The sequence below is a fragment of the Phacochoerus africanus genome, chromosome 2 (genome assembly GCF_016906955.1).
Source record: "Phacochoerus africanus isolate WHEZ1 chromosome 2, ROS_Pafr_v1, whole genome shotgun sequence".
NCBI lineage: Eukaryota > Metazoa > Chordata > Mammalia > Artiodactyla > Suidae > Phacochoerus > Phacochoerus africanus.
In genome coordinates this window covers 219,119,275-219,145,927 of record NC_062545.1, presented here as the reverse complement: position 1 = coordinate 219,145,927, position 26,653 = coordinate 219,119,275, and the positions used below count along the sequence as shown (strand labels likewise).

The following is a 26,653-nucleotide window of genomic DNA, read 5'->3' as shown; positions in this document are numbered from 1 at the left end:
ATGTATTTCACAGGTAAAACTGAAATTCAGGTTATTTAAATACATCATTATGATGCTTTAATATCAAACCAGGTTTTCCTTTGGTCAGTGGCATAGATAGAGTGGTGTGACCACAGCAGTGACTATAGCTACGATCAGAAAATTAACAAAATTATTAAGTTACAGAGAAAGTAGAGTGAAACAATTGAGAAAAAGAAAACTGACCTGTGGTGAGGGGAGTGATGTTTTGGAGGGGGAGGTACCTTTATATTCTGCTAACCTATGGGTTCTGTGTAATGTCTTAGATTGTGACTAACTTGTATAGTTATGCTTAATTTTATGATTAAAGATAGAATTCTAAAATTGGTGGGTAAATTGGATTTTTACACATCAAAGGGAGTGTAGCCACTGTTTTATAATAACTTTAAATGGAGTATATGCTACAAAAATCTCGAATCACAAAAAAATAAATAAAAGGAGCTCATCTCATAAAAGAATAAAAGACATACATTTTCCCTGTTGTAATTTGAGAGAGTATTTTTTTCTTCTTTTCTCATCAATGTACTATAATATCTGTCTCACTCCAGGTTATTTCATTGCAAATACTAGAACCCTCCTGGATCTGGTTTAAGTAAAAAGGAGAAATTTATCATAAGGAAGTATTTTCAAGATACCAAATACAGGAAGTTTCTTTGGGCCTTATGAGGAAGAGGAAGCTGTAAAGCCGAGGATTCATTCCTGATGCATGCCATTTCCTTTTTCTCTCTCTGTCTGTGTCAGTTCTTCAGTCCTAAAGTAAGTCAACTTTCCATGCAACTCCACTCACAAATAACAATGGCAACCTTACTGTGGCAGCCATAATTTTAGAGCATGGGTAACTTCACTTTAAGTGAACAAAAAAGTCTGAGCAACTGTCATTGAATCCCAGTTCCAACTTCCTCAGGAGGAAGACCCTGAATGGCTCAGCTTGAGTTAGGTGAGAACTCATGGTGTAGTCAAGGGTGTGGGGCAGGGAAGCAAACCTTTACAAGGGGCTAGAAGAGGCTGACTACTCTCGGTGAAGAGGACGGTTCTCAAAGAAAGAGAGAGGAGAGTTCCTGTCGTGGCTCAGTGGTTAACGAATCCGACTAGGAACCATGAGTTTGCGGGTTCGATTTGTGCCCTTGCTCAGTGGGTTAACGATCCGGCGTTGCCGTGAGCTGTGGTGTAGGTCGCAGACGCGGCTTGGATCCTGAGTTGCTGTGGTTCTGGCATAGGCTGGTGGCTACAGCTCTGATTAGACCCCTAGCCTGGAAATCTCCATATGCTTCGGGAGTAGCCCTAGAAATGGCAAAAAGTCAAAAAGAAAAAAAAAAAAGAGAGAGAGGAATCCTTATCTAAATAAGGACTCAGAAATTAATGCTCTGTAAAGTAATAATTATGCCAGGCTAATTTCTATTTCCTTCTTTCTCTCTCTCTCTCTTTTTTTTTTTTTTGTCTTTTTAGGTCCATACCCATGACATATGGAGGTTCCTAGGATAGGGGTCGAATCGAAGCTTCAGCTGCTGGCCTACACCACAGCCACAGCAACACGAGATCCGAGCCACATCTGCAACCTACACCACAGCTCATGGCAATTCTGGATCCTTAACCCACTGAGCAAGGCCAAGGATGGAACCTGCATCCTCATGGATACTAGTCAGATTCATCTCCACTGAGCCTTGATGGGAACTCCTGATTTCTATTTTTAAGAGTGGATCTTGGTATCAATCCTTTCATAAAGAAAAATATGTTCAGTGAATTGGTGGTATAGCTCAAATGTTTTAAGTTAAAATTTTTTGTAAAGTAGAGCATAATTGTAACAGATATTTTGCCAAATAATCATCCTCACCTGAAGGAGGTTATTAATTCCTGGCTTACTGATGGGGAAATTGTTTTAGTTTTCATGCACCAACATTAAACTTACTTAGTTGTCTTAAGGGAAGGAGAAACCTGCTTGCCAGGAACACCTTTTTCTTTCAGACTGTAATGAAGGATGAAAGGATTGAGGCAGAGACAGAGCTATGATAAAATGCCAGAGAGGTTTCGAAAAAAAATTATTTCCCCTATCCAACCAAACTTTAAAACAAATAGTTCTAAAATATCTGCATTTTTCAAAGTAAAAAACATTGCTTGCTTGTCTATTTGATTCATACACCTGACTTTGTCTTTTGGCTATATCTTTCTTTGCTCTTACATTTATGCTCCTCTTAAGAATGTTTTTCTTATTTCATTAATTAGCGGCATAGTTTTTTAAAAAATACAAATGCAACTCTTTGTGTTTATTTCTATTACACCTCAGGCCCTAACATTCCTGTCCAGAGTTCCCTGTAACAGAATAAATTGTAACAAACTCCAACATATTTCTTATACCTCCCAGCTTGGGGATTTCTATAAACTGTCACTATCACAACCACAATAGGCATTTAATAACTGTGCTGAAGGTTTAAAAATACTTTTTCATCTAATCTTTCAAACAACTCTTCAAGAAAGATATTCTTATCCTTATTATACCTATGAAGAAATGGAAGCTTAGAGAATGAAATGATTTCCTTAGTGAAAACTGTCACTCAAACCTGGGTCAGCCAGCCTCTAAAGCTTAAGTTCTTAAACCCTTAACCATGGATTTTCAACCACGGCTTTCCTCTAGACCACTTAAGAATTTTAAAAAGAAGTAAATGCCAAAAGCTCCATCTGCATGTACTGTCACAGTCTTGTTGCAGGTGTGGGTTGAGGCATCACAGTCGAGAACCACTGCTCCCATATTCTACTACAATGTAACAACAGAATTTGTGGCACAACACCCCATATGGGACAACTGGCTACTATTTTTTTCTTCTAGATATGGCCTTACCATATGTTTTGATATAAATGTGTTATCATCCAACTCAGTTCACATTTCTTGTTTCTCCATATCAAGAAAGAATGTCTTTCTTTCTCCCTATGAAAGAATGTCTTGAAAGACTTGGTCAAATGTCTTCTTGGAATTTTCTTTTATCATTATTAAAAGGTAGAGGAAACGTTCTGAAATGTTTGTCCTGGAACCTAGTTTCTAACTATATCATTACCAGGGATCGCATAAAGAGCTAAAAAGATCTCTACAGAATGAAAAGAGCTAAATATTCCAGGGTAGTATTGGCTTAATATTAAAGTATCTTGGTGAGGAGAAAGGCTTTCACTATCAGAATGACACTAAGCAAGTCAGTTTATCTCTATGTGGGTAGATTGATTTTTCAAGTCTCTAAGCCTGTTTCCCCTGTTCACTCTGTCTTCCACTTTCAAATCACTAACTTAAAAAATAATCCCTTCACCTCCAAAAGAAACCTTCAATATTCACTAGTTTCAAAAGGCTTTTCCCTGCAAAAAGGCAGTGGATGGTAACAGATATCATGCCTGGTTGAATAAACACATCATTGCAAAATATAGAAACATTTACTTCAAGGAATGTACTGTTCCACAGTTCTTAAATAGGCGTTTTTCCCCCTCCACAATTGAGATGCTTTTCATTTTAACCCTAACATTCAGGCTACCTTTAGCACTTTTATGTTCTTTGTGTAGGTCTATGTTCTGGTTTCTACTCCAGCAACAGTTTTTGTTTGCTGGAAAAGGAAACTTGCATGGTGGTTGCTGCTTGTAATTTCAGCCTTAATATTCTAAGCAGATTTCGGATTTGCTACTGAGTTACAACTCCTATTTCTAGTTTCTTTTTAGAAATTTAAAACAACAACAAAGGACTCTCCAGCATATTTTGCTTATAAGACAGTAGCCATAGGAATGCAATTCTCCTGTAAATCCCTTCTTAGAAGAAAACACAGCTCTAGTTCATTATTTAAAGAAGTCAGTGTGAATTCGAGTCATTTCCTATCCTGCTATCATTTGCTCAAAGACCTTTTGCAATGGCTCTTATGTAAGAAGAAATGCAGGAGTTGCTTTGGTGAGGTTTATTTAAAGAAACCATTAAATACAAGCTAGATCTGAATCGCAGCATCGTTTGTATGGGAAAACAGGGGCTCTAAATGCATCCTGTTTTTTTTTTTTCAGATGGACAGAAAGATGGTTAATGAGTGAAAAAGGCCCAACACAGTTGGTTCACCAGCTATTTCTCTGGCTTCACCTCTTAACACTGCCCCTTCCTTCACTGTCCTCCAGTCACAGTGACCTCTTTCCCGGTCCTTGAATTTGCCAAGCACATTCCCTTCTCAGGGTCTTTGCCTTTGCTAGTGTTTCTGCATGAAACTCTTTAGCCAGATAGGCACAGGACTGGCCTATTCTCATCATTCAGATCTCTGCTCAAATGTTACTCTGGGAGGTCCTTCCTGGTCACCCTAACTAAAATAGCACACTGCCTCCTCACTTCCTGCTCCTTTGTTTTGTGTTATTTTTCTACTGGCAGTTATACTCTTGCACATTATACGTTTAAGGTATTTTTGTCGCTTTATCAGAATACAGGCTCCAGGAGGGCAAGAAGTACGTGGGTTGTGTTCACGTAACATCCTTGGGGTCCTACAGCTTGGCACACAGTAGGTGCTCTGTAAATATTTCTTGAATGAATGGATGACGCTTTTTGGGACAGTGTAAGTTGTTTCTCCTCATTTGGCGGCCTTGTTGCCAATCCGCAGGCATCCAGGCACCGCTTCCCACCCTCACCCCGTTCCAGCAGATGTGACTGATTAGAATCAGGCGCTCGGAACTGCACAAGCACGAAACGGTGCGTGTGAACGCGTTGTCTAACCCAGGGCCCTACTTATCTCCGCCCAGCGGCCCGGACTGGGGGACAGGTTTGAGCACCCCAAAACGTGGAAGCAAAAGCAGAAAAAAGACAACAGTGGCGGGAGGGGAAAGTCTCTGTGTGGTGCCAGGTTGTGCGCAGGGGGCGCCTTCCCGGCTGGGCTGACTCATTCCCAGCCGCCTCCACAGCGGGCGGCGGCCACGTACACGCCCATCTGCTGAGGGCCGGGCCCAGCGTCAGCTGAGCTCTGGCGTGCCCCAAGGTCCTGCTAGCTCTCCCCAGCTCACGTTCCCCGCCCGCTCACGCTCTGGGGCAGCTGCGGGAATGTCCGTGCACACCCGCGGGGTTCCTGTGAAGCCAGGGCCCTGGGTAGCCAATCCCCCTCGCCCCGTGACGCGTGCTGTGAGAAGCCCCGCCTGGGTGGAGCTGCGCACGCGCAGTCGCGGAGCGCGCGCCAGGCCCCCGCCCCCGCCCTGCTGCGCCGCTGCCTCAGTCAGCCTGGATCTGGTAGCCGGACTGGAGGCCTTCTGGGAGCTTGAGTCGCACGTAAATAGGGCTTTCTAGCCAGAGTCGCCTGCGGCGCTGCGAAGAAGGTGTAGCCAGGGAGAGGGTGGAGCCAACGACTGTGACGGGCTTCCCGGCTGCCCGAAGTGGGAGTGGTGGGGTTGCAGGAAGGAGAGAGGAAGAGGAGCAGAAGAGGGCAGCAGCGGCTGCCACTAACGGCCTCCCTGGGCGCTGACAGGCTGGGTCGGCGCCCAGTTCGCTGGGCAGTTCGTGCCGCCGCCTCGGCCGCTCGGCCCCTGGCTCGGACTTGTGGCGCGGGGCGAGGCGGAGGGCTGCTGTCGCCGCGCAGGCAGAGGCCCGGTCCTCGCGGCCGAGGCATGTGAGTGGGAGCCGAACCCGCACCGGAGAGCCCCGGAGGGCCCAGCCTTCGGACGCTCGGACCCTTGCTCCCTCCGGGGTCTTCGCGGACCGTGGCTGGCCGGAAGCGTCGGGTAGGAGCAGTGCCTGTGAGCTTGAGGGGGGGCGCGTCCTCGTCGCCCGATCCGTGTGGCGGGTGAATGTTATTGCTGCCTGGACTCCGGGTGGTGGGCAGCACTTGTTCTCTCCATCCTCCCTCCCACCTCTAATCCCCGCTTTTCTCCTGCTAGTGGCTGTAAACTTCTCGGCAAGAAAATCCTCTTTAAAAGGAAACCTACAACGGAGTGTCTTGGTGTTGATGTTGCATCCTGTGCCTGTTAGTCCATCTCCCACTTTACTTAGCCATCTTTAAAATTTTGTAGACACCTAGACAGCCTAGAAAAGAGCATCTCTTTCCCTTGGATTTCTGCGGTGGTAACTGCCCTGTTTTTATTTTATTTATTTATTTAGGTTTCGGAAGCAGGCAAGGGAAGATGTGATCTGTTTCTCTTCTGCAGAAAAAGAGGCCCTTCCTCCCCTTCCCGCGAAGGTGAGTGTGCGATCCTGGCTGCTCTTTTTCGCTCTAAAGAAGACTGGGGTGTCTCTCCAGCGTGCGTAGGAAGGTTGGAAGCTGTGTCGACAAGCAGGGCTCATTGTTGCTCACTCCTTTGAAAACGACAGTGCTGAACTTTGAATGTTGGTTTGGGAGGGTGATTTGGGGGTTTGTTGTTGCTCTTGGATCCTTTAAGAAACATTCATTGTTTCTCTGCTGATTGTACATTGTTTTTCTTTGTAGAGAAATCGTTGTCAGTTACCCTTTCTCAAGCAGCCAGAGATTCTTAATCTTTCAAGGAGGAACGTTTTCAAGTAGCAAGAAATACCTATTGAGAGGACACGTTAGCTGCTTTTGCTGGGGTTTCTGCTACTACATTGAATGCTTCCTGGATGGTTTTATCTTCCCAAGTTAGCTGTGTCGGTTGAATTTACCCATTTTGCTTTCCGGTGGTTAATAATCTGTCAGGAGAAACTCCTTTTTTTTTTGAATGAAAGGATAGAGGCAGCTGAGTATGTCATAGAGGGGAGGAGAAATGTGGAGAAGGACACTAGAAGTGGAATTCAGAGTGATGACGATGGCTTTTGGTTTCGTAATAGGTTTGTTCGAGTGAGTTGTTGGGCTGCTGCAAATATTCTAGTACAACACCCAACAGATATGAAGATGAATAATCAACCTTTGGCCTCTGTTTCCCTACTCCCTTAACCTTTTACCACTTTAGGTGTGAGAATCACTTGCTTGTATGTGCACATATCTGTCAGTGTGTGATATGTTTACAAACTGGATAGGTCCAACAGTACATGTATTTACCTGTACAGGAAAACCACAGTAGTTGCTGACTATATAAGCATAATGCTTGTTTTTGCTCAGAGAATCTTGTGTTTGGAGTATGTAGCATGTTTTAGTAGACTGTTAAGGAATAGCTTGTTTCATTTATTAATTTTTTCCCCCTAATGGTTTGGGACAGGTGTTTCAGGTATAGGAAGGGAACATGATCTTTTTTTTCACCTGACTGTTGATGAAAGGGGAGATGCTTTTGAGGCAGAATAGGGAAGGATATTAGCTTTGGGGTCAGATCTGGGTTTGAATTCTAGTGTTCCTGCTTCGTAATAGTGGGTATTATTTAAAATCTCTTTGAGCCTCACTTTCTTATAAAATTTTTGTGAGGCTTGAATAAGATTACACATGCAAAGTAGTACATTGCTTGAATGCTGTGAAAGTAATGGCTACTCTCATGGTTGGACAGGCAAATTGTGTTCAGAGAAGGGCAGGATGACTCTGCATAAGGTGATCTGCCGGTACCCAGTATTTCTCCCTCTTTAGTATGAGAAAAAGGACCTTTATGTCTTGAACTGGTTAGGGGGCTTAGAGCCTTTATCTGGAAAGGTTTGACCCTTTGCATCTCTTCCCTCCCCATTGCAACTCCCCCTCCTACTCTCCCCTTCATTCCTATTCCTCTACCAACTATTGTGCTGCCCTCTTGTGGTTAACTACACTAATAAGAACTTTCTTTTGCTCCTCTCTCATTACTTTTTTCCCTTCCCTTTGCTCCTAGTTTCCCAGACTGTGGCCCTAGAACGCCATTGAACTCAGGCTTGAACTGATAGATTGATGTAGGTCACAGTTTCAACATTAGATTGATACAATCCTTTTTAAAGTGTCATGTTTTCGCAAAGCTGTGTTTTTAGAGGTTGCTCTAAAGTAACTACTATATGAAAATCAGTGTGACCCAGGATATGAGAGTGTGGTGTCTATTTTGATTGTAGGTTTGAGAATTTGTACAGTGCCCAACAAGCATAAGTTATAAGAACATTAATGCTTAAGTGGTTTGAACTCACCTGCTTAAGTATTTCTTTTGGCCTAGAGGTACTGTGAAAAAATTACTAAGACTAAGGATTCCCTAAATGGAGAAAGTTTGGGAACCTCTGCTTTAGCTTTTGGTTGGCTTTTCTGATATAATTTTTTTTAATGGAAAAGCTGCATTTTTTAAATGTTGCTCACTAATTGATTCCCTCCCACCACAACTGACAAGATTATTGATACAAAGCTAGTACCTGCTGATCATAGTTTAATATATTTACTCCTATTTAATGTCTTTATAGCTTATGCCCAGTTCTTTCATTCTGAACTAAGATTATTGCTTGTCATTCTACTTCCTGGTTTTTCCAATTACGCCTTGGTAATTTTCTTCTCTCCTGGTCATATAGGCTTTAAATTAGACATTATCTTTAAACTACCTCTTTTTATTTACCTCATACATTAATTCATTCAACATCTCCAGTTCATATTTCTTTCTTTTTTCTTTTTCTTTTTTGTCTTTTGTCTTTTTAGGGCTGCACCCACCACGGCATATGGAGATTCCTAGGCTAGGAGTCTAATCAGAGCTGTAGCTGCCTGCCTACTCCACAGCGACACCAGATCCAAGCCGAGTCTGCAACCTACACCATAGCTCACAGCAACGCCAGATCCTTAACCCACTGAGTGAGGCCAGGGATCAAACCCGCAACCTCATGGTTCCTAGTCAGATTCGTTTCTGCTGTGCCACGACCGGAACTCCTCCAGTTCATATTTCTTTTCTCATTCATATCTCTGCTCCTCCCATTTTTTTTTGTTTTGTTTTGTTTTTTTGTTGTTTTTGTTTTTGGGGCCACACCTCTGGTACATGAACGTTCCCAGCCTAGGGGTTGAATTAGAGCTATAGCTGCCAGCCTACACCACAGCAGTAGCAACACGGGATCCAAGCCGAGTCTCTGACCTACACCACACCTCACAGCAATGCCAGATCCTTAACATGCTGAGCGAGGCCAAGGATCGTACCTGCAGCCTCTTGGATACTTTTCGGATTCCTTTCTGCTGAGCCATGATGGGAGCTCCAGCTTCCCGCGTTTTACCACCCAAATACCAGGACTGTTCCTCAGTCTAGCATATTGAAAGTCATATCAATCTATTAGAATCCAGCATCTCTTCCTTTTATTTATCCTCATTAACACATGTCACTCTAAATACTTCTCATTGTGGAATTCTCTTGTTCCCAAATCTTCAGTGGCTTCCCACCTATTAAGTTTATAGTCCTTTTCCTGGCTTCTAAGACACTTTCATCAGTTCCTGCCCTATTTATTCAGCCTTTTGTCTAAGACCCCCAATGAGCATTCTCTGCTCTAGTATTGCAAGCTGCTTTGCTTTCCAATAATAGCTATACTTATTCTGTTTTTTAACTTGACTCATGTTTTCCACCCTTCTTCCACAAAGCCCAATTCTACACCCTGTTGCGTTCCTCACTAGATGTGGTATAACTGAGCAGGGTCTCAGTCTCCTTATCTGAAAAATGAGGAGAATTGTACTTTTTCCATAGGGCTGTAGTGAGAATTAAGTGAGTTAAGACGTGAAAAGCACCCAAGACTAGGGCCTTGCACAATAAGCACTCCCTGATATAAAATAAGCTCCTTTAATAATAATAAACTAATAATATATATAATAAAATATTATTATACTACATAATGCTCCTTATAGAATCCACATAGTCACAACTATTTATTACTACTATTATTACTACTGTTGTACTCATAGTTAAAATTCAACCTTGTTTGTGAAACTTTCTCACTAAATACTGTTTTTTTTCCTCTTTATAGCTCTGTAGGTCTTTTAGTCTTAGAATATCTTCACTTAGTTTATATATCCTGCTTTGGTTGTTTGATAGTTACTTCCCTAGTGTCAGCCATATCTTTTCAAGTTGATTGTGTATGTTTTAAGAAACAAGATCTAGATTAAACACACACAGAGTGCTGAGTACATGGGGAATATTCAGTAAATGCTGTATATTACAACAACAAAAAAAAAAAAAAAGAAGAAGAAGAAAAAAAGGGAGTTCCTGTCATGGTGCAGCAGAAACGAATCTGACTAGGAACCGTGAGGTTGCTGGTTTGATCCCTGGCTTCGCTCAGTGGAATAAGGATCCAGTGTTGCTGTGAGCTGTGTGGTGTAGGGTGCAGACATGGCTCAAATTTGATGTTGCTGTGGCTGGCAGGTGTAGCTCCTATTGGACCCCTAGCCTGGGAACCTTCATATTCTGCAGGTGTGGCCCTAAAAAGTGAAAAAAAAAAAATGCTGTGTATTAAAAAGGAATTTTTAGATAGTCACCAGACAAATATTTATTCATACCTGCAATAGAAAGATATTTTGCTGTATCCAAAGGAAATGTAGAGAATGTAAAACAGGTTCCTTTCCTTGAGGACTTAAAATAGGGGAGATAAGGTGAATAATAAGAGTTATAGATAACTGAAACCACATAGTTGAAGTGAGCAGAGAAGGCTCCAGAGGAGAGGTAGAATCAAAACTGGGTAGAATTTTTTTTTTTCCTTTTTTCTTTTTCTTTTTAGGGCTGTACCCATTGCATATGGAAGTTCCCAGGTTAGGGGTCTAATTGGAGCTACAGCTGCTGGCCTACGCCAGAGCCACAGCAATGCCAGATCCGAACCGCGTCTGTGACCTACACCACAGCTCATGGCAACACCAGATATTTAACTCACTGAGCGAGGCCAGGGATCGAATCCACACCCTCTTTGTTCCTAGTTGGATTCATCTCCCCTGTGCCACTACGGGAACTCCTAGAATTTTTTTTTTTTTTTTTTGGCTTTTTAGAGCTGAACCTGAGGCATATTGAAGTTCTTAATCTACACCGCAGCTCATAGCAATACTGGAAACCTTAACTCACGGAAACCAGAGAACGAACCCACATCCTCATGGATACTAGTTGGATTCGTTTTGACTAGTTGATAATCTGTTGAGCCACAGTGGGGATTCCCAAAACTGGGTAGAATTTGATTTTACTTAAGAGGAAGAAACTTGAATAGGAGGCAGACAAAGGCAAAATAAGCAGGACAGGATCAGAGAACAGTAGATAACAACTGGAATTCATTTCCATCCAAGAGAAACTTTGTGTGGGAAAGTAATAAGTCAAGTTGAAACAGTAGATTGGAATTAGATTATAGATGGCTTTAAGTGCTAGGGTGAGAGGAATATGCTTTGCTTCATAAGTAACAGAGAAGCTTTAAACCTTTCAAATTAAGAAAGAACTAGATTTGGAGTTGCCAAATTAACCAACCCAACTAGGATCCATGAGGATGTGGGTTGGATCTGTGGCACTGCTCAGTGAGTTAAGGATCCAGCGTTGCTGTGAGCTGTGGTGTAGGTCTCAGATGCAGTTTGGATCCTGCATTGCTATGGCTATGGTGTAGGCGAGCAGCTGCAGCTCTGACTTGATTCCTAGCCTGGGAACGTCCTTATCCCTCAGGTATGACTCTGAAAAGAAAGAAAAAAAAAAAAAGAAAGAACTAGATTTGGAGTTCCTTTTGTGGCGCAGTGGAAATGAATCCGACTAGTATCCATGAGGATGTGGGTTTGATCCCTGGCTTTGCTCAGTGGGTCAGGGATAAGGTGTGGCTGTGGCTATGGTATAGCCTGGCAGCTGCAGCTCAGATTCTACCCCTAAGCCCAGGAACTTCCATGTGCTGCAGGTGCTGCCCTAAAAAGCAGGAAAAAGAAAAAGAACTAGATTAAAAAAGTATTTTAAGAAAATTACACTGGCACCAGTGCTGAGTAGACTATGCATTGGAAATCGAAGTGATAGAGCTAGGAAAATCATCTGGGCCTGAGGTTATAAGGATTTGGATTTACTGAAAATAAGACTAGACAGATGTCTCACAAGACTTCATTGTGAACTGGATAAGAAAGGAGGATATGGGGGGAGGGAGGGGAGTTAACAAAGATGACTTTGAAGTTTTTGATACTTAGTGACAGAGGAAATCAGAGTGTTGAAACTTTTAAGACATATGAGAACATCTGGCCAGTCTATACATTTTGTGTATTAGGAAACCCAGAGAGGTTTAAAAATGTGGCTAAATGGAATTCCTCTCGTGGCTCAGTGGCTAGTGAATCCGACTAGGTACCATGAGGTTTTGGGTTCGATCCCTGGCCTTGCTCAGTGGGTTAAGGATCCGGCATTGCCGTGAGCTGTGGTGTAGGTTGCAGACGCGGCTTGGATCCCGCGTTGCTGTGGCTCTGGTGTAGTCCGGCAGCTATAGCTCCAATTAGACCCCTAGCCTGGGAACCTCCATATGCTGCAGAAGCGGCCCAAGAAAATGGCAAAAAGACCCCCCCCCCAAAAAAAGTGGCTAAAGTTACTCACCTAGTTGGTGACAAGAGAAAAGAACTAGGGTTTTATTAATGACCATACTGACAGAAATAGGTGTGAAGTATTAGGAGCTGGTTGAGGTGATACAGACAACTGGGCTTATGTTTTGGATGTGTTGCGTTTGAGGTGGCAGTGTGATAAGCAAGTGAAAATAGATAGCTAGGCAGTGGGACAGTATGACTAGAACTTAGAGACATTTAAGGCTGAAATTATTGAGCTCAGAGAAAAGAGCAGTGGAGCTGAGATGGAGCCTTGGGAACTGCACATAATTAGAGAGTGGGTGACAGGAGAGAAATTGGCAAAAGTACAAAGGAATAGCAGTTAGTATGAGAGGTAGGTGGGTGGGTAGGTTAAGAAGGTGGGAGTGATGAACAAGTTGCTCATTGTTGATCACTGCCAAGAAATGAGAATCAGAATTGAAAAGGTCTTAAAAATGTGTACTAGTTTTTTTCCTAATAGAAAATGTAGAAAAACAGAAGAAGGAAGAAAATTGCTTATGATTTCCCATGTGGAAATAACCATTGCTAATATTTTGTTCTCTCTTTTTTTGTTTTGTTATTCAAAAACAACATTTGAATTTGACTTTTGGTTGATTGACGGAGACTTGTATTCAATGCTCTCCATCACTGGGACTAATAGTGAGAATTTTAGGTATAATAAATTCTGGGAGGTATTTTTTGACAGAATGTTTGTCACTCGTTTGGGTCCTCTCATACCACGCTACACAGACACTACAATTCCATATGGGCATTGGCCTGCTATGTATTATTGAATGAGTAGACATTCCGTGGTCTATCAGGTTAGACATATTACCTCTGGGTGCTCTTATACTGATAAGATCAGAATAAAATGAGCATTAATTGTTACAGGAGAAATTTTTGGTAGATAGCTTATAAAACCGAAGGTATCATGATTAGAAGTATTCAGATTAGGAGAATTGGAAAAGGCACAAGGAAATATGTTTTTGAAGCCTTTACAGTATAGCTTCTAGAGGTAAGCTAGGTAGAGATAGTACATGGACTATTTATTTTGCTTGAATGCTTATTTTGATCTTCCCAAGCACACTCTTCAGCCTTCTTTCTTTGGTTTCAGTCCTTGGGAATAGGGCATTTATTATTGCTAACTAAATGATTTTAGTTTAATAATTTCTGATTTTAACATATAATGCAACTAGGTAATGTTTTTGTAATATAAAAGGTAGTATGCTGTGAGTAAGTACTGTTTTTAGGAAATTGGGGGATCATGGACTGACTTTTGTCAATATGGTATGTGATTTTGAGCAAGTCGCATAGTCACTGAGTCTTATTCCTCATTTAGAAAATGGAGAAGTGGACTAAATGTTTTTTGAAAGCTTGTTTACTTTAAAAAGGCAGTATCATATGGTAAAATGTGTATAAAGGTTAAGAAGTAAATGGCTTAGATATTTATAACCAAAAAACATTAGCCTCTTGCCCCTCCCCCCATCTCTGATTCCCATTCTGCAAGAAACCACTTTCAAATTTTACAACAGTACTTATAAGATTTGAAAGTGATTTCAAATTCTGGTGCTTGCCTCCATATTTCTGATATAATACAATCCACCATGAATAGGCTCCACTCCCCCAGTTCTCTATCTGTACTAACCCTTCCCACCTTTATAATGAATGAACTCTTCAGTGTTCCATCTAAGGCTTCTTCACCTACTTGAGTAGGGGGGCCCATCCCCCTTTGCCTTCAGGGACTTTACCATTGTATCGATCTCTCCTTTCCTTACATTTTCAGTTTTTCCTCTACTGAATCATTTCCATCAATTTGTATTTTGGTTGCTATTGCTGTATGATAGAGCCACCCCAAAACGTTGTGATGTAAAATAACTTTCTTTATTAAACTCAGCTATTACAAGTCAGTACTTCAGATAGGATGCATCAGGGATGACTTATTTTCACTTCATGATGTCTAGGACCTCAGTTGAGAAGACTTGCTGGCTGGGGTAATTTGAAGGTGGGACACTAGAATCACGTGAAACTATCTTCACTAACATGTCTGGTAGTTGACACTGGCTATTGATCAAGATCTTAGCTGAGGCTCATAACTGGAGTGTGTGCATGTTGCCCGAACTTCCTTAAAACATTTGGACCTCAGGGTAGTTGGCTTTCCTACATGGTGAGTCAGGGTTTTAAAGTTTCAGTGAACATGGCGAAGTGGGGGTGGGGATAGACTATACTTATTGTGTTACCTAACCAGGTTCCTTTGCTTGACACATGTGCTGAGACACTGAGGTTTGTGGTAGAGAAAATGTTTATTCATAGGCAGCCAAGTGAGGAGACTAGAGGACAAATCTCTGTCTGCTTCCCTGGAAATGAAGGGCTGGGGATATTTATGGGATAAAGAAGCAGGGTGGTCAGAGCATGAGGAAGGGTGATTGGAGGTAGGAAAAAGGTGAAGTATTTGGTGTTCTGCACATGTACAGCTGAGCTATGTGCTTCTTCAAGGGGCACTTGTTCAGAAATGGTGGCATTAGCTTGATCTGAGGGTGAAGTTTTTTGCCCTCTGACAGCAAAAGGTCATCTGTTGGACACCTGAGAGGACCAGTTGAATGGTGAGTGGTTTGAGCTGGTTGAAAACTAGCTCCAGTTTCCTGAAAAACACCTTAGGCTACCATTATTATAGTGACCCATATGTCAAAGCTATTATCAATAAGAAAGCTAATGGGAGTTCAGATATGTGTTGCTTGGCTAGTAACTGTTATCTGGGTTTTAAAATCAACTAAAAGCAGGCAGTTAAAAGCAAATGAGTCAGGTTAAATTTGGTGGACCTAGTCAGGTTAGCACTCTGTTTCAACTGGGGATTGGCAAGGTCACAGTGTGGAAGAAAACATGGGATGAGAGATACTGTTACAACTATCTCTAGACAGTATTATTGCTATAGTTGCCATTTTATCCCACTTCACATCCCTCCTACATCTAAAATGCCCTAACCCTGGGAATTCCCGTCGTGGCTCAGTGGTTGACGAATCCGACTAGGAACCATGACGTTACGATCCCTGGCCTTGCTCAGTGGGTTAAGGATCCGGCATTGCTGTAAGCTGTGGTGTAGGTCACAGATGTGGCTCAGATCCCTAGTTGCTGTGGCTCTAGTGTAGGCTGGCAGCAACAGCTCCGATTAGACCCCTAGCCTGGGAACCTTCATATGCTGTGGGTGCGGCCCTAAAAAGACAAAAAAGACAATAAATAAATAAATAAATAAAAATACACTAACCCTTTTCTCAGAAATCGCTAATTCATATCCCGTAATGACAATGCAAAATCCAGTTTCTTATCATCGAAATCAGGTCTAGATGAAGATGAGGTTCCTTGGGTATGGTTTCTTGAGAATGATTCCTCTTTAACAGAAGACCTGTGAAAAGGCAAGTAGTATGTCCTCATATAGGGCACATAAGATCGGGAAGTCATATATTAACTGCATTAGACATCCTTGCTTAAAAAAGAAAAGGAAGAAGGGAGTCACACTGTATCCTATCTCAATTCTGAAACCTGGCTGGGTGTATGTTGGCAGCTCTTTGATTAGAGTTTATTCCTGCTCCCCAGAATTTGTTCTTAGTGGGCCACGGTGTCCTCTTTTGGTCTTTGGCTTCACAATCTGAATCACTTTTTTTTTTAATCCCCAGAAGAACTGATTTGGGTTTGCTACAGAATAAGCTTTTTTTTTTGGCCTCTGAGTAACCTTCTGAGCTTGTTTCCTGCCTATAGAGGTTCTGGGTCCAAAGCCTCCTTTTATTTTATATACTTAATGTCCCTTTCATTCTAAGCTAATATAACTTAGATAAAAAAAAACTTTGTGGACTTGGAACTCCCGCTGAGGTGCAGTGTGATTGGCGGTGTCTTGGTTTGATCCCCAGCCTGGCACAGTGGGTTAAGGATGGGTTAAGGATCCGGTTTTGCTGCAGCTGCAATTTAGGTCAAGACTGCTGCTTGGAAGTGATCCATGGCTCCATATGCCAGGTGGCCAAAAAATGAAACAAACAAATAAAAACAAAAACTTTATGGACCTACTGTGCTAGTTCATAATCTCTTCTAGTAGACAGAAGCTATACCCCTAAATCTGTTTTAAGGGGAACTTTTTCCTACTTTAGACTTGTGTGAAGCTGCTGTGGAACAACAATCCTAAAGATCCTAAAATAATCTTTTATTACATATTCTATGAGGTACATAGAAAGATTTAGATCTTTCTATAGTCTTAACAATGGATGGTCCACTCTAGATTTGTTTTTTGCTTTGAGGCCCTTTCTTATTTTAAGAACATATTGCTGGCCAGCAAGACTGATCTGAGCCCTTTACATTTCATTGAAATTCCACTCAGAAAGCGAATAGCTCATTCTTTATTTTGTTTCTTTGCTCTTTCAATTATAAAGGCAGATAGGAGAAGCTAGGTACTTCTTCAGCGTTTTACCTAGAATTTTCACTAAGTATTCATTTTATTTTCCATGTCACTGTAGGTAATAAGTTTTGCTAAACTTTTCACTACTATTTAACAAGTAGTGAAAGCTTTTATTCAGCTTTCAAAAGCATTTTCCCCCTCTTTCCTTTAAGCCCTCAATAATGTAGCCAAAATTTGGTCTCTGTATGTTGGTACTGAATTGAATTGCAGAGACAAAATTTTGGGTGAAGTAGAAAAGAATAGCTTTATTGCTTTGCCAGGCAAAGGGGGCCACAGTAGGCTAATGCCCTCAAAACTGTAACACAGGACGGGGTAGGGGTGGGGGGCACTGTTGTGAGGAGTTTTATTATCTAAGGACAAGGTTGCTGATAAGGATCCGGTGCCTACAGGGCCTTCATTCCTTTAATCCAGAGATCTTCTGATGTCAAATGTTTCCTGATGGGCTTCTGTTGTTTTCAGGGTTATTGAATTGTGACCTTCTCTCTGGAGTGAAGAATGCTTCATCAAGTAGTTAACACCTTCCTTTTGGTGGGGGTTTTAGTTCTGCTGTAGAGCTCAAAGATACCGTTATTGTTATGTGATATTCCTTGAGGAGGAACCGGGACCTTGCAAGGGAGGCCTCAGTATTGTTTCTTGCCCGTTGCTCCTTTGTCTCTGCATCCCCTCCCTTCCCTGATTAGCAACTGTCTGAACCTGCCTGTTGGAACTCAGGGAAGTTCGTGGAGGCTGAATGAAGCCTGTTTCCTACAAACAAGAAATTGGGGACACAGAAAGGATTTTGTGCTCAGGAGCCCCACAGGGTCCTGCTCAGTTTCACTGACAGCTTCCTTGAGGCCTGTTAGGTTTCCATTAAGTCTCCTCAAGACCCTTTATGTTTGTGAACGCAAACCCCAGATGGGTCCTCATCTGTTCCTGACTTTAGTAGAATTGTTCCCTAACCCAGTGGTTCTTAGCAGAATTAACTAGAGGGCTTGTTGACATTTTGCTGGGCCCTGTAACCAGTAGGTCTATAGTGGGATGTGAGAATTTGCATTTCTAAATGGTTCCCAGGTGATGCTGAGGATGTTGGTTTGGGTACCAGAATTGCTGATTTTATACCAGGGTTTTGCAGTGTCCCTCCCTCCCTTCCTTCCTTCCTCTTTCCTTCCTCCTTCCCTTCCTCTCTTCTTTCGGGCTACATCCGTGGCATATGGAAGTTTCCAGGCTTGGGGTTGAATCAGAGCTTCAGCTCCCAGCCTATGCCACAGCCACAGCAGCTCTGGATCCGAGCCACATTTGTGACCTACACCACAGCTCACAGCAACACTGGATCCCCCACCCACTGAGTGAGGCCACGGATTGAACCTTTTCCTCATGGATACTAGTCGGATTCATTTCTGCTGCGCCACAACAGGAACTCCCTCCAGTCTTTTTCTAACAAGACCAGATAGTAAATATTTTAGGCTTTTTGGGCACGATTGTATTCTGGCTACTCAGCTTTGCCCTTGTGGTGCAGGAGCAGACATAATGAATATATAAAGCTTTATTTATGAAACAGGCAGAGTTGTGAAGCTTTCTTTCCCCAAAACAGGGAACTGTCTGAATTTGACCTTTGAGCTGTAGTTTGCCAATTCCTAATTTATATCTTTGCTTGACTCTATATTGTCTTCAAGCTACTGCCCCATTTTTACTCCCCTTTGGATCAGAGTTCTTTGAGTTGTCTGTATTTGTTTTTATTCTCTCTTAAAACATTTATATGCTTTTTGAACAAGTGATGCATTTAAATATTTTAGAAATCAAGTAGTGTCTTTGTACATAAGTCAATTTGTGTGTGTGTGACTATAAATGTAGGTTAAATAAATAGAAGAGGAATTGTTGATTCAGAGTGGTGTTATTAATTTCAATAAATATTGCCAAATTGATCTCCATAGAGATGCAAACTTACACTTTTCTACATTTTCAGATAGTTTGATCTTTGCCAATTTGAGACATGAAAAATGGAATCTCAATATAATTTTAATTTGGTTTAAATATTCTTCTCCTGGGAACTGTTCACTCATATTGAAACTGACCACACTTATGACTTGAATCAAGCCTAAACCCAGATTGGGATTTGAACCCATGGTTTTTAAATTAGAATCACTCACTTGGTATCTGGGCTTACTGAGGTTCAGGCTCTTTGTGCCTCAGTGCAGAAGGAATTCAGCGAGAGACAATGTGATAGGCAAAGAAATAGATTTATTAAGATAAGATACTTGTGAAAGATGCAAGCTCGCTGGCAAGGTGGCTCTGTCCCGAGGATTAGGTGGGCTACATTTTTATAATCCAAGGGAAGTGGGGAATGGGAAAAGACTGCCTCTTCCTCTTTCTTCAAGTAGTAGCTCCTCCTTCATATCAGGTAAGAGATTATTTGACCCTTTAAGGTCAAACTAGGACTGTCAAGGTGCTTATTCAAATCAGCAGAAGGGCAGTCCTTAAACTCCTGCCCTTGGTCCTAAGAGTGATGACCTGAGGCATATCTTTTATTTGTGGTAAGCCTGCTTTGTTCAGGTGGCTTTTTGAGAGATTATTAATTTACAGTTGTCTCCCAGAGTTCCTTAGGTTTCCCTCTCTGTGGCCCCCTATTGGGACTTCTATAACTGCCCTTGTAACTATCCCACTCCATCCCTATCAATATGCTGGTCCATTTTCTTTTGGATTGTTGACCATTTAATTTGTGGGAGCTGTTTTTATACTAAGTAAGATAGTTATGTGTGAAATAAATTGTAAGTATTTTCTCCAGGTTGTCTTTTTATCTTTTTAACTCTGTTTATGATGTGATTTTTTTTTTTGACATGCATGCATTTTTGTTTTTCTTCAGTTCCTTGTTAGTTATTCATTTAATACTTCCTTTTTTTAAAAAAATCATGCTTGATTAGGGCCCTGTCAACCTTGGAGTTAGGCTTTTGAAACTCTCCCATGTTTTCTTGATCCATCTGGAATTTATATCGGTACAAGGTATAAAGTAGAAACCAACTTTTTTCTTTCACATGGGTGTCTGATTATTCCAGCACTATCTGTTGGATAAATAATCTATCTTTTCTCTGCTGCTATAAAATGGTAGTGTTTTAAATTATGTCTGTAGTTGGGTTTATTTCCTGACTTTGTTCCAACATTGTTTCTTGTGAAACTATATTCTGAGTTCTAGGTCAGAGAATATTCCTATTAGTTTCTGTATTTCCTGGTCCTGAAACTGACAGTAATAATAGCCTGAACCTAGCTGGAACACAAATTGGGACTCGAACCCAGCCTAGACCCAGATTTGGCCTTGAACCCATGTTTTCACTCACCCGATATCTGGACTTACTGAGGTTCAGGTTCTTTGTACCTCTGTGCAGAAGGAATTCAGCAAGAGACAAAGTGATAGGCAAGAAACAGATTTATGAGGATAGAACGCTTGCAAGAGATGCAAGCAAGCGGGCAGGCAAGGAAGCTCTGCCCCGAGGATATGTTGGGCTACAGTTTTTATCATCCTAGGGGAGTGGGGATTGAAAAAGCCCGCCTCTTCCTTTCTGGGAGTAGTAGCTCCTCCTTAGTATCCGGTAAGTTGTATTCGAATCCATAGAAGAGTGGTCCTCAGAAACACTTGCCCTTTGTCTGAATATGAATGCAGGCCTAATCTCATCCCCCACCCAATGATTTGAGGCAATTCTCAAAGCTCCAGTAATAAAGCAAAGCTGCCTTGTTCTGATGACTTTTTTGAGCAATTTATTTACTTATAGTGATCTCCCAATGTCCCCTAAGTTTCCCTCATTATCTGTGGTCCTTTATTGGGACTTCTACAACTACCTCTGTCTACTCCATCCCTATCAGGCCTATATAGTATTTACTGTACAGGGAAATTGAAATGTTTGAAAATAAAATGAACAAGTCAACAGTTTAGGGATATAAGCAGATCTTTGTTTAAATTATTCAATTTAATTATTCATTTTTCCTCTTCATTCTTCTTTTTAAATTTGGATTAAAGCTTGATTTTTCTGTTTTTATTTTACTTTTTCTTTGGCTTTATTGTGTGGTCTTACTTTTTATATTTAATGAATAGGTTTTTTCTAATTTAGGACTGCTCCTCTAATCTATATTTGGCTTTAAATTTTTAAAGAGTCACACTAGGGCTTTATCTGTATCAAATTTGCATAACAAGAGAAGTTTGTCACTTCCTGAGGGCAGTCTTTAGGATTGAGTAAATCCTTTGAGAATTGGAATTCCTCAGAAGTTAATTTAAGGGCTAATTTTCCTGTTTGTGGATAATTGACTAGATCAGAAAAAACAGCATTAAAGGTGAGCACTGCTTTTATAATTTGATTATTTTGAAAAAGCAAACTTAGAATAATATTTTTAAGTGTTTGTAATGGATGGATATTACTCTGTATATAAAACATATAAAAATAAGAGAATCAGTAGTGCCCTGTCTTGTTAAAAAATATTATCCCTGCCTTTACCCCCGCCTCTCCCTCCTACAGGCTCTTTTAAGGCAGATACTCTATGATCATTAGAATGTTATTACCATGAACACTTAAGTACTCGTTCATTGTAACAAGCTTGATTGACAGTGCAGCTAGTTATGGTCAGTAAAAGTAACACTGTTAGTAAAATTGTTAGGAACAATTTTTATGATAGGAGTTACTTCTCTCTTTTTGTACTACTTCCCTTGCTCCACCCTTCACTCCTGTTTTATAGGCAGCCTTAGGTATATGGGTTTTACAAAGGTTTAACATGGAAATAATCCTTTAGAGAGGATTTTTGGATTTAGGGAATGGCCCAGAGAAGAAAATAGTGAATTATTGTGCAAGTTTATTTGATTTATGATGGTTAATGAGGAAATGGAAATCCATCTAAAATAGAAAATAATTCATTGTCTAGAGAATTATATTTCATTTCCACGTATATGTATTCCTCATTCTTGGCTTGTTAATCCCTAAGGGCTTTAATTTGATTTTTTATCTGATGCATTTTAATATTTGAAGAATTATTTCAGAAGAATGTCTAAAATAGTATTCTAATGGGAGTTCCCATTGTGGCTCAGCGGAAGCGAATCTGACTAGCATCCGTGAGGAAAGGGTTCGATCCCTGGTCCTGCTCAGTGGGTTAAGGATCTAGTATTGCCGTGAGCTCTGGTGTAGGTTGCACACGAGGCTTGGATCCTGCATGCTTGTATAGCTCCCATTCATTCAATCCCTACCCTGGGAACCTCCATATGCCGAGGGTGCAGCCTTAAAATGACAAATAAATAAATAAAAATAAATAAATAAAACAAAATAGTATTCTTCTGAAATTTTAGATTTTTTTTTGAATGTCAGTAGCAAAAGATAGTGTTTGTTTTCTATAGGCAAACCTACAATTTCTTAAAAGAAACTTAAAAAATTTCTTGATAGTATAAGCTTGAAATATGATAGTTTTGAAATGAAATCTTAATCCTCTCCCACCCCCATGCACTACACTTTCAGAGATTTATTCAAAGCACTTTACTGCATCTTTATTCACACCGTTTTCTATGTATGTTAGGTGTTTTAAATATACCTTTTCTTATATAGCCATCATGAAGCATGATTCTGAGGAATAGCTCAAAATCCATTCTTAGGAGTAAAAATAGGGTATGGGGATACATTTGCAGAAGAATTTACATTTTCTCTCCTTTCTCTTCGTCCATCCACGGCATCAGGTTTCCTGGAAGGTCTTTTAAATTGTTGCCTGCAGTGTATATACTTCTGTGACTGGCCCAGGGTAAAATGTGGTTTGACTTCATTGTCCCTTAACTGTTCTCAACCTCTTCTTTTCTAAAGCCTCAAAGAATCCCATGCTTCTTAGATAAAAGAATCATGATACTGTTTTTTTTTTCCATGATATTGTTTTGAAGTACATATATTTGCATGTATTTTATACACTGTTTTAAGATGGAATAGTAGAATAGTATACAAGCATTGAACAGTACCTCTTTAAACAGAAAGACCAAGTGAATAAAAGTGATCATCTAAAAATTACATTCATAAATCAAAGGGACAAAAAGGTTTGCTAGTCCTTCTTGTGATTGACTTAATACATTGCTTCATAAATTTTAATGCATTTCTGGATGTTTCCATATAGTGACAAATTCAAATACAGTTTTAAATGAGTGGAGGTCATCCATTCATTCTCCTTTGAGCCATTTTAACTCAAGAATGTGTATTGCAAAAACCTTTCCTCTTTCACTAATGAGAGATTCATTCATTCAGTCGTTTGCTCAGTCAAAGGGTCACTCAGTCACTCAGTCACTCACTCCTTTGGTTAGCTGATTATTCTTTTACCTACCTGGTCACTCAGTTACTCACAACTTTACTTATTCATCCTGTTACTCAATCAGTTAGTCAGTCACACGAGTCAGTCAGTGGGTTAGTTGGCCACTCAGGTGGTCAGCCCTTCACCCACCTATACACTCAACCTAGGTGTTTAAGCAATCATCCATTAAATAAGTAATGCAGTCAGTCATTCAGTAGATCTTATTTAATGTCCATTTTGTGCTATCCACAGCATATGATGTTAGAATAAGTCAGTGTACATCATTTTTGGCTTCATAGTATTCTCTTGGCTAAATATACCATAGTTAATTTATCAGATCCTTTAGTGTCATTAAAAATTCTATTCGTTATTATTATGAGTGTTTCATAGAATTCTTAGATATGCATCTTACTGCTCCTGTCATTTTTAAATGGACAGATTTTTAGATACTGTTTTTATAATATCCTTGCCAACACTGGGTTTTGCAAATCTTTTTAATCTCTGCCACTCTGATAGGGAAGAAACAGTATCATTATTATTTAATTTTCTTTGATTATTAATACTATGTTTTCATTTTAGGGAATGTTTGCATTTCTTTTGTGAAATGACTTCATCTTCTGTGTTCATTTTCTTATTGATTTGTAACAGTTTCTGGTATAAATACATTAAGCCTTTGTAGCATATGTTTTTCTCTCAAATAAAAAAAACTCAGAGTTCCTATAGTGGCTCAGTGGATTAAGGACCGACATTTTCTCTGTGAGGATGTGGGTTTGATCCCTAGTAACAGTTAAACCAATTTTGAAGTATTTTTTAGACTTTGTTATGTCTTTTAAGGGTTTTCTTTTTTTTTAATTTTCAGGCTAATGTTTCATTGTGGTCAGTTTTTATAAATATTCCATATGTGCTCAAAAATAAATTTTAGGTGAAAGGTTGTAATATATTCATCATTTTTTAGTGGATTGTTTGTCTTTTATCAGTTTGTGGAGCTCTTTGTATATTAAAGATATTGTTTGAAAAATGAATTGCAAATATTTTCTGTAAGTATTTGTCTTTTGGTTTTGTTTATTGTTCCTTTTCTCTAGAGAAATTGAAAATTTAATATAATGGATCTTTTTCTTTATTGTAGAGGTGGAAAACCTGAATGACTTCAGTGTCATTAATGAGTATAAAGATGCTTGTTATATTAAGGTAGTAGGGAGAAGTGGAAACCATGGGGAAACTGGAGAGTGCTTGTCCTTACTGAGGCATTGAAATTCAAGTGGGAATAAAAAAACACTTTATTAGCCAAAGAAAATATGGACTCAGACAGCCAATTTGTGTGACTTTTGTTATATGGATTCTGAATTTCCCATTTTGTGTAAGAAAGTTTTTCCATTCCAGATAGGAGTCCTCTCAAAGATTCTTCCAGTATTTTTAATGTTTTATTTTTTATATTAAACATTTAATTCATAGGTAATTTTTTTTTATATAAAGTATATTAGTTTAGCATGTTTTCTCCAGTTATATGTTTTTTGCAGTTATGCCAGTGCCTTCTGGAAACAAATATCTTTTTTCTCCCCTACAGAAATGTCATCATTATCATACTAAGTTCTCATATATACTTGGATTTATTTCTGAATGCTGTTTTGTTTCACTGATTTAAGTGTATACCAATGTTATTTTGGCAACGTTGTTTTATAGTAAGTTTTATTATCTGATGGGGTAAATTTCTTCCTGTTATTTATTTATTTATTTTTAGAGGTGCATCTGTGGCATATAAGTGTCCAGGCTAGGATTTGAATCAGAGCTGCAGCTGCAGGCCTACACCACAGCCTGGCAACACCAGATCTGAACTGTGTCTGTGACCTACACCACAGTTATGGCAATGCCAGATCCTTAACCCATTGAGTGAGGCCAGGGATGGAACCTGTATCTTCGTGGAGACTATTCAGGTTCTAATTCCACTGAGCTACAATGGGAACTCCCTCCTCCTGTTATTTTTCTGACAAATGTATTAAGAGTTCTGATAAATTAGAAAGACAGATACCTCAAAGGACAAATAAGAAAAAGACACAAACAACTCATAAATATGCTTGGACAACAAATATAATCATCCTTACTATTAAAAAGGAAAATTCAATTAAAATAAGAACTAGGAGTTCCTGCTGTGGCACAGTGGGTTAAGAATCTGACTTCAGGGGCTTGGGTTGCTGCGGAGATGCAGGTTTGATCCCTGGGCTAAAGCTTCTGGTGTTGTCAGAGCTGTAGGGTAGTTTGCACCTGTGCCTCAGATTTGATCCCTGGCCTGGGAGTTCCCATATGATGAGGATGCCACAATTAAAAACAAAAAAGAACTAACTTTTTTCCTCCCTTTCTTTCCTTCCTTTCCTTTCCTTTCCCCTCTCTCCCTCCCTCACCTCCTTTCCTTCCTTCTTTCTGTCTTTCCACAGTAAGATATTTCTACTTGTAATTTGAATTACAAGCTATGCAAAAAAAAAAAAAAAAATCCCATTCACAATAATAAGAACTTTTAAGTGCTTATCAAATGCATTCAAACAATTTGGCAGGATCTATATTTTTTTAAAAAAATTTCTCTTGCATTTAATCTTATTTATAGGACATAACATTTTGTATATAATGAGATTCTTGTATTATCCTAGACACCATTCCTCTTCATTAATCCAAAGAAGAGGTTCTTTTGTACTATTACAGGGTTTATAAGCGTATTTTAGATCAAGAAAGTCTGTGAATGCACAAGTAAAGAAAGGTCAGCAAATAGCTAACTCCTTTCTGTGTACCATCTTTTGATTTAATGTATCACCTTCACAGAGGATCTTTTTCTTTAAAAAACACTTTATAGTTTTGAATAGTGAAGGTATCCCTTCCACAATCAAGATCCTTTAGTTTTTTTTTTTTTGTCTTTTTAGGGCCATACCTGCGACACATGAAGGTTCTCAGGCTAGGCGTCCACTCGGAGCTGTTGCTGCTGGCCTATGCCAGAGCCACAGCAATGCCAGATTCGAGCCTCTTCTGCGACCTACACCACAGCTGATGGCAACGCCAGATCCTTAACCCACTGAGCAAGGCCAGGGATTGAACTGGCAACCCCATGGTTCCTATTGGGATTTGTTTCCGCTGCACCATGACAGGAACTCCTAGTTTTAAAGCATTAAAAACTCTTCTGAAAAAAATTTAGCCTGTGGCTTTAGAGTAAATGTATTTACACAATTGCCAGTTATTTTTACCAGCAAAAGTGGGTTTATTTGGGAATAGCTAGAGGAATTGCAACTCAGGATCTGCAACCTGTGGTGGACCATAGGCAAATCCAGAGAATAGGGAATGAGAACTTGCTTTTATAAAGAAAACTGGAAAGTTTGTAGGGGGGTGTGATAACCAAGGAGTCAAGTGGAGGAAACTGGGAGTGCTAAATTTGCAAGCTTGTCATTGGGCTGCTACAATCTGATTGGCCTGGCTGTTATGGGGCAGAGAGACAGTTTCTTATTCCTGCTGGATAGTAAAATAGAGACATCTTCCTGTCAGAGATGTAGGTGTATGTCTCTTCCTATTTGGAGCACTGATGATGCATGGTAGGGCCTGAGAGTTTCCCCTCAGGACTGTC

General features: G+C 40.2%; 1 protein-coding gene and 1 pseudogene across 1 annotated transcript in view; both read left to right on the top strand.

The window, feature by feature from the left end:
• LOC125120815 (NADH dehydrogenase [ubiquinone] 1 beta subcomplex subunit 5, mitochondrial-like) overlaps positions 1-4,947 on the top strand; it is a 138,260-nt pseudogene extending 133,313 nt beyond the window's left edge.
• Positions 4,948-5,028: 81 nt separating this feature from the next.
• Positions 5,029-26,653, top strand: part of JAK2 (Janus kinase 2) — a 143,311-nt gene continuing 121,686 nt past the window's right edge. The window contains exons 1-2 of the mRNA XM_047767684.1: positions 5,029-5,721; positions 6,098-6,176. The gene's annotated coding sequence lies outside the window, so the exon portion shown is untranslated. The remainder of the gene's footprint in view (positions 5,722-6,097; positions 6,177-26,653) is intronic.